Below are 12,590 nucleotides of genomic sequence, written 5' to 3' on the forward strand. Positions count from 1 at the left end.
AAATGATATTAAATTATTGTAATCAAGTCAGTACTGATAAATCTGGGCGAGAAAAATACACTCCCACAGTTTTATTTTTGTTAAAAAAAAACTGTGTCAAGCATCAAGAATCAATTTAGACTTTCTGAAATCCCTCGATTTTATTTGCACTTGTAAACATGCATTGAGAAAAGACACATGAAGGAATCCTTTTTGTATTTTACAATTCCCTTAAATTACATCAAGAAACTTTTGCAGGTGTACAAAACTACGGCTGTGTACTAGTCCCTTTTATGTAGTAATGATAAAATATAATGTCTAAGGCCACTTCTAAAAAAAGTTTAATTTGTTTTATTATTCCAGAGGGACATGGGTTCACCATGAAAGTGGAAACACAGCAAGTGTCTCGCAAGTGGGAGAATTAGCCTGAGGCAGAGAGGCTTTTCAAATTGCTTATCCTATGCAAGTCTTCACCTAATTGTTCATCCCTGGACCATATACACACAACCAACAGAAATGCACTCAGCATATTATATTCTTACATTTGTACATACTTTCTAAAACTTTCTAAAACATATTGTGTTCTTATATTTGTACATACTTAAAATGATTGACTTGGTAGATGTAGTGAAGGCAATGAGAGAGCAAAGACATAACAAAATATACTTATTTAAAAGGTCAAATAATGTTTCAATAAAAGTGCAAGTAGACAGGCACAATGCTAGTGAAGAACACTGTGAACTGAAAGAAAATAAATTTTATTCCCAGAACAACTTGGTAGGTTATCCACTCCTGTAAATACAGTCCCAAAGGATCTGATGCTCCTCTGGCCTTGCAGGAACTGCACAAAGATATTCGCAGGCAACACATCCAAGCACATAAAATAAAAAATGACACTAATAATGAATTCACTATAGTCCTGTCTTAGCCCCGAGACAGAGCACAGTCAGGGCGAGTCAAAATTGACTCCTTCTGGTCTGGATTTAGGCACAGTTCTGGCCATCCTTGGAACCATCCTCCTTAGAGTCAAAACTGAACATATAACAGAACTTATGAACCAAATGTATCTGGCAGATATTTGTAGATATTTCATCCTATAGCAAAAGAATACACCTTATTCTCAGCAGCACATGGTGCCTTCTCTAAATTTGATCACATGATCAGTAGCAAAACAGGACTCAACAAATACAAGAAGACTGAAGATAACCCAGTGCATCCTATCACATCACCAAAGACTTAGGCTGGGTTTGAAAAAAACAAGAGAAATGCCACATAAACATGGAAATTGAGCAACATCCTACTCAATGATATCTGGATCAAGGAATAAAGAAAGAAATTAAAGACTTTTTAGAATTTAATGAAAATGAAGGCACAACATACCCAAAATTTGGCACACAATGAAAGCAGTGCTAAGAAGACTCATAGCTCTGAGTTTTTGTAATTCCCACAAAAAACATGGGGATTAGTGGACACTCATTCACTAATGTCTTTCCATTCACACTGAGCAGCAGGGCCCAGCCTTAGAGGAGATTTGTGACTATCTTGAAGGCACATTGCAGCAGAGGCAGGATTAAGTCTTCAAAGCAACTCTTAATTGCAAATAATAAGCCAAGTCTCAGCTGTAGAAGACATTGCTCTAACCGGAAACAAATATTAAATACCAAAGCTTCTGAGCAAAAAGAACGAAATTCTTAAATATGAGGAAACTATGGAGAATAGAAATAAATAAGTGATTAGAGCATTTACACATAGAGAAAATGTAATTCAAAAAGCAGTATGAACCATTGACATTTTAAAATAATAAACATGTTTGAAAAAGACATAGATATATTAGCATTTAAAAAGAGCAGACATTTGTTGGTAGAGGGCATGACAGTAAAAAGATAGTTTTTGACTTTGTCCCTATGGGCAATGTTATTGGGGCCAATCACAGCACAGGGAATGTTTTGTCTCACAAATTTGTTTGCTGACTTAACTATATCATTGAACATTCCACATATCTCTACAGGAGAATCCCCTAATTGCTAATTCAATATTCATTGGCTCAAGCTAACCTACCCAAATTTTACACCCCCACAATCTGGTGTGTTTTCTTTCACATATATGCATTAATACATGCTGGGAATTATTATTACTGGGATTAAAGGCATGTACCACCATGGCTCAGCAAAAATATCTTTAATGACAGCATGCATTCAGCTCTGGCTAATGCTCTTTTAGTTTCACGCCCCACGTTATACTTTAGACAATTAAATAGGGATGGGAGACTGAAAGTCTCATCTATTAGGTAGATGGAAGTTTTACACAGAAAAGGTATTCCTGAAATTATTTCCTAAGTACATCAGTGTCCTCATACAAGTGGTCATTCTTCAGTGACAGGGTCGTAAGTTGGAAGTCTCAAAGGATGAAAATGGAGGTAAATATATATACATTTGTGGTGGGAACGTCTTACAGAAGCCACGCCTTATGCCTTATGGTAAGGAGATCTCTTAATAATAGCAATTTGTCTTTCAGTGGGGGTGAATTGGTCAGTCTGTTGACCATGTTCTCCCCAGCATAGAATTTTAATTTACTCATAGGTATAGTGACCAGGATGGAGATATGGGCATCTCCACAGCACCTGAGTTGATGTCAACTGTGACATTGTTCTCCTGACTTTGGAGACCTCTAAGGAGAAGGACCTTTCTATGTTGTAGGGAATAAGCCTAAAAAGACATTTCCCGTGGTGGCTTGAAGCACAAGTAGGAAGGCAGAGAAAACACCTGCTGCTTAGATCTCCACTTCCCCACAGAGATGCAAGAGCTGTGACCTTTAGAGCAGGCATCTCTCTCCTGGACAAAAATCTTTGGTGACCTACTGGGTGCCAGGCATGCCAGGCATACTCTCTTCTCTTTGGAATTAATTCATGGTGTTCTGTCCATTCTGTATGTCTTCTATCTGTTGAAGATCACTTGTGTTCTTGTACTTACAAATGCTGTTGGATGACCATCGTCCCAAGCAGCCCTCCCCAAAGTGAAACAGGGAAAGACTGAAATGAAATGCTGACTATGGAACTACTGCTGGTGACCAATAAGAGAAATGACTTGTGAAATCCCCTGGTCAAAATCACTTAAGGGTTCTTGGACAATATGTCTATATTGTTTCAAACACCATGGAGTTGGTCTGGGGTCTGCAATGTTATACTCATCTTATCATTTTAAGTTCTTGTGTTATAAGAGCTGCAACTTACACGTGTCCCTTTTATAAATTTGTAACATTGGTAAAGAAAGTTGGCTTAAAACTTTTAACTCAGAGTAACTGAGAACATTTCTCATGAGCCAATGCAGGGAAACAGGTCTCTAAGTTACTTCTAAATTGGGTAATATTTTATGCAATTCTTATTCTACAAACCAGACTTATAAAACTAAGGATTTAGGGTAATTACTCTTTGGTGATGTATTAAAGGCATCACCATTGTGAGCAGGTATTGACAACCAAACGTTGTAATGTGAGCTTAATGCTTTTGGTGTTGATTTTAAAGCGAATGGATTTTTTAAAATTGTGTTTTGCCTTCCAAACTTATGGTTATGCTCTAGTATTGCAAAAAAAAAAACTTCAAAATTATAGTTAATCTACCAGTTCTGCATTGAAAGTAGTTTGCAGGTTGATCACAGGCTCACGATTCTTAATTTACCAACATTTTGTAATTAGGATGGTTATCAGAGTTATATAAGTTACAAGCAGCTGTGGCCAGTATGGGATGCTGCCCCCTTTACACAAGCTTTATTGGATGCAGTAGTATAAGCAAAATTTAACCACCCCATGTGTGGAAAGTTGATCTCAGTGGGAAATTATTTGGTATCAGACAGGCTCCTAATGAACTGTTTCATGGAATTTATCGATAGACTACTAAATGCTGCTGGAAGAATTTTCAGAGACCCTCAAGCAGGGGTTCCTTTTGTTACACAGTTGGCTTATGAGAATGCTATTGTAGTCTTCCATACAACCATACAAAGCAAAAACAGACTCATATTCATCTCTGTGCAGAAATCCGATGCTCATACAAACAAGATTTGGCTATGAGTGCTCCCTTGTTGGGTTCTACAAGTAAAAGTAATTCTTTCTTAGCACAGATGTATTAAGGAATATTTTAACTATTGGGCATTAATAATTTTAGGAAAGATTGTCCAAAAAAATAAAGACATAGACAGACAGTAGAACTGCTCCCCTGGAGTAGTTCCTCACTGCAGGAGGTGTAATCATTTGCCCCGACCTCAGACAATAGGCTCAGATTAAGAAACTCACATTTACATCTCAATTAATGCAAACCCCAGCGAGGCCTAGTGAGGTTTGTGAGGCACTGCTTTGTCTTGCAAATCCCATTCAGCGAGTTACAGGCTGGAACCACGTGACTAACAGATTTTTCCAGATGTTGTTCAAAATATAGTTCAAACTTGAGATTTATGGAAGGTTAATGAGGCTATGGAACTTAAGAAGACAGTGAAGTCTGGCCTGCCTCCTCTTCCATAGAGAGTTATTACGGATTCGGAGCCTTGTTTTATTTTAATTCTAGTTCCTGCTCTAGGGAACATTTTGCGCTGGTGTGGTCGTCATCATGACAGACAATCTGTCCAATTGTGTAGTTGTCAGAGAAGGCTGACTGTAAAGTGCAGACAAAACAAAAACCACCCTGGGACTCCAAATTCAGGAGCTGCTTTCCTGGTGACTGATATTGTCATTTATAATAGATGCTGATGGGCAAGTTTCCCAAGGTCACATTTCTCAGTGTAGAATCCAATCACTTCTTATGATTTTCCCTAAATGTAACCAGAGGACACAGAGCCTGCCAAGCAGAGTTGACAACCTAATTTAATGTGATAATTAACAACTGATAATGGGACATTAATATAATACATAATTAATAAATATCACTTGATAATCTGATGTCGGTATTATTAATTATTTAATGATTAATAATAAAGTATTAATAGAATCAATAATATGTAATACAGTAACCATTTAATGTGATAATTAACAATTTATAAACTGACATTAATATAACATAACACATGATTAATTAATGATTAATACTTGATGATATGATATCCAGTTAATTAGTAATTGATTATTAATAATATACTATTAATATAATAAATATGTAATAATCAAAAATCTAACATTAATATGATATAGTGAATAATTAATTGACAGTTAATCACTGAGGATGGCATATTGATACACCGTGATGATTATTTATTAATCACTGATCATGCAGTATTGATCTCTGGTATTGATATGTTACACACTCACTCTTGACAGTGAACCCCACGCCCCAGGTGGTATTTCCCGGGTTGCGCTGTCACAGACACACATGACACTAGAACCCTGGTGACTACACAACCCAAGAATCCACCCAATGGTGCAGTGTGGAGAGAATCCAGTCTGCAGTGTCTACATTATTATTATCTACATAATTATTATTAACTATATCATTATCATATATGTTAGTATTATTAACTATATTATTATTATTAACTATTTCCATCAAAATTCTGCCACTATATTAACTACGTTATTATTATTATTAACTACATTATTGTTACTATTATTATTGTTGTCATTATTATTGTTATAATCTACATCATTATTGCCTATATTATCATTATTCAGTATATTATTATTATTATTAATCATGTTTTATTAACTATGTTATTATTATTATTACTATTATTATTAACTATATCCAGCAAAATTCTGCTACTATATTATTGACTATAAATTATATTATATATATTATTATTTTTCTTATCATTATTAACTATGTTATATTACTAACTATGCTATTTTTATTGTTATTAATAACTATGTCATTATCTGTATTATTAGCTACATCCAGCAAAATTCTGTCATGAAACAGACCAGAAAATAAGACTTGAAACTGATTTAGTTCAGTGCATTAAGTACATTGTTATTGTTAATCTTATTTATTTATAATTATTATCAAGAGTGTTATTATTAAGCATATTACTATTAACTATATTGATATTATTGTTAACTGTATTATTATTAGTAGTAGTAGGAGGAGGAGAATGAGGAGGAGTACTATTAACAATTATATCTGGCAAAATTCTGTCATGAAAAAAGAGTTGGGACTGATTAACTCTACTTCAGTATTAAGTTCATAATTATTATTTATTATTATTAACACATACGTTGGTATTATTAAAAATTACAATGTCATCTTTGGTGATATTTGTTCCTTTGAGGAATACGTTCAAAAGGTCAATCATTGATTTCAAATGCATCACTGCTCTATTCTCTTGTTTGATTTTATTCCCCTACAATTCCAGAAAATCAACAATCCTTTCATACTTTTTTTTCAAATCATTTTGATTATTTATTTCTTTAATAAATAATCTGTATATATAAATAAATAGTTTAATATAAATAATTAATTTATATATTCTGTTGTCATAAATGCTGCCTGTAGCTGAGGCTTCCTCTTTTCATGTAATTGAGAATTTCTTTGAGCAGTCCATCATTTCTCTGCTGCTCAGTGCAGGAAAGTGTGTTGTGCAACTCTTCCATTAATTAACTGTTCAGTGAAAAGCAATAATAAAACAGTAAGTGGGTTTCCTTCAACCTCTCTGGCATTTCTCGGGGCTTAAGATGAAGAGGTGCCTGTGCTAGAATCAATTTCTAAGTCCATCTTTGAAGCATGGTTAGTCACAGTACAAAAAGGGTTGGAAAAAGAAGGTAAAAGCTTCCCTGCTTTAACTGTGATTGGTAATAGCAAGTAGCTGATAGGTAATCAATTTTAGATGATCAATAAATGTCCTGACTGGCCATTTCTTGGATCTGCACACTAGGCAATCAAGAATCTGCATAAAATACTGAACTTATGTTAAACCAAATTACTATAGTTACACTAGTTCCACCAAAATTGGAAATCTGGGTATCATGATGAGTCCCTATCTACAAGGAAAATTATTTTCAAGATTTAAACTATTCAGCTTGAGAGAAAAACTTATAAGCAAAATTTATGTGCTCTAATATGGGATCATAGACTCTGGACACATGGCCATGAAGCCTGGCACATTTTACAATAATTTTGGGATTATAATTACATCATTTCTTTCCTGCATTCCAAGATTACTTAATAAAATGCATAAAGCCTAATACTGGGGATAAGAAAGGTAGGTGGTGCTTCAGTTCCCAGGCTTGGTGTCTGGGGTTGAGACCATGAAGGAAAGAGAAGAGGAAGAAGATTGGGCCATGGGGTAGGTGGATTGGCCAGGAGGACTGGCCTGGGTGTATGAGCAGCCAAGGTAGAACATGACAAGTCATAGCTCACTGTTATTAACAGGAACTATACAACATAGGCTGTCCAACTCTAGAGCGTTAAATCTTGTTATAAATACCAAGTCTTTTAATTTTACCTTTATGATTCATGTGTAGTAAAAAATAAATAAAAAATAATATTTACCACAAGGTGTCTTTAATTATTATTTCTGTCTGATGATTGAAATGGATTGAAAATTAAGATGACAGAGGATACTCAATAGTCCTGGCTCTTGTTGTTTAATAAAAAATGTCACAGTTTAATCAAAAGTACAAGCAGTGACAAATAGTCTACACAACAGGTATATCCTAAAATGTGTAATAATTTCATTCTAATTCCTATGGTTTGTTGCTACTTTGTTTCCAACCCAAATCCCCAGTGTAAGAAAGCTTAGTTCAATCAGTTAACAAAACAAGCTACAACCCTAGATTGGGCAGATCTCCAACTACTCTATTTCCATCTGTGTTATCCCATACAACTTGCAGCTTCTCCAGGCCCCCAGCTTCTCTCTCTGCTGCCTCCCTGTTCATCTCCTGTAGCTCCTCCCCCTCCTGTTTATCCCACAACTTGGAGAAATGGGGCTTTGCAGATCAGTTTTAGGGTTTGGATTCGCTGCTGCTGCTGCTGCTGCTGTTGCCCTTACAGTTCTCTAGTGATGACTCAGTTTACCACTGAGAAGTTGTTGATGGGATAAGGTAAGTCCACATCTTGAGGTTTCTCCTTATAGCCTACGAATGAGCCACCTGTCTTCAAAAGGAAGTATCTTGGCTTCCAATTTCTTTTCATATTCTCCCAGCTGCCATCTTATAAATCCTGTGCTTCCTTTCCGCCTGTAGGTTGCACTAAAGAAGACTCTGTTTTAAAAGGTTCTTTGGAGGAACTCCTGTCCATATTGTCTAGAAATTGGCAGTTTGGTTCACAGGTCAGCAGGCAGTGGCAAGTCGAGCCACTCACAAACACGTAATGGATACATCAGCAGTCCAGTTCAGTAGAGTCAGGTTAGCAACAATGTTGAAAGACCCCCAGACCCCCTCTTCTGAATCCACCCTTCTTTCACTATGGTAACATCGCTCACGATGGCTCCCCCAACTTGGTCAAAGTAGCTACATGTTTTTTTTTAAATATAGTTATTAAATACATATTTGTGATCCAGATACAGAGGTCGCACATGGATCTGGAGGGTGTCTAGTAGGGGTAGGCCATGAAAATCTGCAGTCTAAAAGATACATCAAATAATGGCCAGCATGAGGTTTTGTTTTCTTGTTAAGCAGCAGCAAAGCCTGCTTTTGAACAAGAACATTGCTTTTCACAAAAAAGCTTATTAAGGTGGAAGCAGAGATTGAGAGCTGGGGCAAACACATCTGAATATGAGAGATAAATCAGAAGCCTTTAGAGCAGTTCATAGCCTAGATGTCAGCAGTGTGATGAACAGTGAAGAGGGAAGGCAGCTAGGCTAAAAATTGACTTAGTACCATCCTTACTTCAGAAGATGAGCACATGTCTTGGTACATGGTGTGTAGTTACTGATCTAGTAAATGCCTTTTAGGCAATTTATCTCCATTAACATCACTTTCATTGATGCAATTTATTTTATTTTAGAAGCAATTTGCTTTATTTGGCATTGACAGTGGTATACCTTTATATTTTTGCCTTGAGAATATATTATGTTTGCAGTCCTATGTCATAAATAAGGTAGAAGGGATCTTGATCATCTGTGTCTTCCGATAAAAAGCATATTAATGATATGAAGTGCACATTATGTAGAAATTAACGAGAGAGCACAAGGTGTCAATTAATTTGAACTCATTGCTAACCCATAAGGGCATCAGAAGACTGAAAATAACTCCTCCTAAAATTTAGTAGTCTTCCAATTCAGTAAAATGCTTAGGAATCTAGTGGTGTAGGGTACACAGAAACATTAATTACAAGGTGGAAGATAAGTCATTGTACTTGGCCATTCCCACTACAAAGAAAGAAGCACAAAAGTTAGTGTGATTATTAGGACCCTGGAGACACCACAATCCTCACTTGGATTTGTTACCCAGCCAGGATTCCAAGTTGCCAAGAAAACTGACACTCTGACCGAGAGATGAAAACAAAGGTTACAGTGTATTCTCTATATTCCATGCTCTGTCAGTCAGGCTGTGAGAGACCCATCAAACCAGACACTCCCCAACAGTTGTGTATCCAAATTTGTCAACAGATGTCCAAATTCTCCATTTCCTAAACAGCTCTCATCTGTCCCTCAGACATTTCCAAAATATTCTATAACTGAATTAACGACAGTATATCACACACGACTGCCTCCAAGTGTGGTCTAAATGTCTCAAATCTAACAACACCCCATTAATCTTTGCAGATCACATGCCCTGTTTTCCAGGAGATGAGTGTTTCCTGGAGAGAGATAATGACCACCAAGCCTGAGCATGGACAGTGATCTCTAGCCTGGGACTCATTAACTTTACGGTACTATTTACTTCATTATTATTATTATCATTATTATTATTATGTGCATTATTATTAGTATTTACTATGTCATTATTATTACTGTTATTATTAACTACATTATTATCATTACCTATTATTATTTTTATTATTAAGTATCTTATTTTTGCTCTTATTATTAAGTCAGTTATTATTAGTAATAGTAGTACTATTAACAATTATATTTGCCAAAATTCTTCCAAGAAATAGGACTTGAAACTGATTAATTTCAGTATACTATTAACTTCATCATCATCATCATCATCATTATTATTATTTAAGAAGTACATTATTATTATTAAGTGTATTAGTATTAATTATATTGATATTATTAACTACATTATTTTATCATCATCATCATCATTAGTAGCATTATTTAACAAGTACACTATTATTATTAGGTGTATTATTATTAATTATATTGATATTATTAACTACATTATTTTTTATTATTCTTATTATTATTAGTAGTAGTATTACTAGTAGTAGTATTAACAAGTATATCTGGCATAGAAAAAAGTCATAATTCAGATAAACCCCATAAACATAGACGATGGGTTAATGTTTTGCACTTTGTGGTATCCTTGTGCAAGAGGAAACTCTTTGGTATGCAATCAATCTACTAAAGCCCTTACATATTACAGTAGTCTTTGAGAACAATCAAGAATACCAAATGTAATCTGTGACTACAAAGAATTTGGCCAGATCTGAAGCAACACACTTGCATTGTTTCACTCAAGATTATTTATTTTTGTTATAAAAAAAATTGTGACAAGTGTCAAGAATCAATTTAGACTTTATGATGTCCCTTGATTTTATTTGCACGTGTAAACATGTATTGAGAAAAGACACATGAAGGCAACAGTAAGGAAACCTTTTTGTATTTCACAATTCTCTTAAGTTACATGAAAGATTTTTTGCAGTAGTAAACTTTTATGGCGTGTACTCGTGCCTTTTGTGTTGTAATCATAAATTATAATGTCTAAGGTTACCTCTGAGAGAGTATAATTTGTTTTATGATTCCAGAGCGATATGGGTTCACCATGAAAGTGGAAACACAGCAAGTGTCTCGCAAGTGGGAGAATTAGCCTGAGGCAGAGAGAGCTTTCAAATTGCTTATCCAATGCATGTGTTCATCTAAGTGTTCATCCCTGGACCATATACACACAACCAACAGAAATTCACTCAGCATATTATATCCTCATATTTGTACATACTTTCTAAAACATACTGAAAATGAATAACTTCAAAGGGAAGAAGTGGGGAAGGCATTGAGAGAGAACAATGTATAACGAGATATACTTTAATTAAAATGTCAAATCATTTTTCAATAAAATCACAGGTAGACAGGCAGCATGCTAGTGAAGAAGATTGTGAACTGAAGGAAGATAAGGTTCAGTGCCATAAACAACTTGGTAGGTAATCAAGTCCTGTAAATACAGTCCCAAGGGATCTGATGCTCCTTGGCCTTGCAGGTATTGCACACAGATATACACACGCAACACATCCATGCACATAAAAATGAAACTATAAAGGAATTGACTATAGTGCTGACTTAGCCCTGAGACAGAGCACAGTCAGGGCGAGTTAAAATCAATTCCTTCTGGTGTGGATTTAGGCGCAGCTGTGGACATTCTTGGAACCAGCCTCCTTAGAGTCAAAACCAGCCATTTTCTAAGGATAGAATAGCACAACATAGCTGTCCATCGGAGATCTGCATCCACAGTGCTATTAGAACACTTTTCCTTGATGTTATTTGTATTCTTTGTCCTTGAAATGTCAGAAAAAAAATTGTTAAATCTCTATATGCTTGAACATGGGAAATCTTTCAGTCTTTTTTTTTTTTACCTTTTAACTCTTTTATTACTTTCATATTTTAGTCTAGTTCTTACCTCTCTCTTGGTACACAATCACCAAAATGCCCATCCCATTCCTCTATCCCTCTCTCTCTAATAGCATGTTTCAATCCCTCCACACCCAGTTCAAACTACTAGAAAAAAATCTTCAATAAAATCATTTAAATAAAATCCTTCTCAAACCTAAATAAGAGTATGTCCGTAAATATCCAAGAAGCCTATAGCACCCCAAATAATTTAGACCAAAAATAAAATTCTCTTGTCACATAGTAATCAAAACAGTAAATGTGAGAGCTAATTCTGTGCCACTGTTCTCCATCTTCAAATACTGCAGTGCAAAAGAGGGTCTTCCAAGAGTGACGGCAATCCTGTGAGTATAGTTAAGACTACCATTTCTGCTCAAAAGGACCCCCACAGAGAAGTCAGGTCAAACAACTGAGGAGCAGCCTGGGACATGACCCTTCCATTGTCCTCCTGCACCCAGAGCTGATCCTGTGCCACAGTGCTCCATATCCAAATACTGTGGGGAGGGAGCTGATCTCCCAGGAGTGACACCACACCTGCGAACATAGGTAAGACTCCACTTCTTCTTAAAATTCCAGGCCCAAGAGGGATCCACCCAGAGCCATCAGGACACAGAAACCAAGTAACAGCTGGGGACAGGATCCTTCTGGAGCTCCACCTAGGAGTTGACTGACTATGTGCAAATTATCCCCATACCAAAATTCCTCCTGGAGAGAACTGTTCTCAGGAGTACTGACACACAGGATTGCAGGAGAGAGAAAACTCAGTCACAGACAGATCAGCCAACACCAGAGACAACCAGAGAGCGAGACACAAGAGCAAAAACAAAAGCAACAGAACCCAAGGCAAATTGGTATCATCAAAATCTAGTTCTCCCACCACAGCAAGCCCTGGATACCCCAACACACCAGAAAAGCAATGATGTT

Source organism: Apodemus sylvaticus, chromosome 19 (genome assembly GCF_947179515.1).
Source record: "Apodemus sylvaticus chromosome 19, mApoSyl1.1, whole genome shotgun sequence".
Lineage (NCBI taxonomy): Eukaryota > Metazoa > Chordata > Mammalia > Rodentia > Muridae > Apodemus > Apodemus sylvaticus.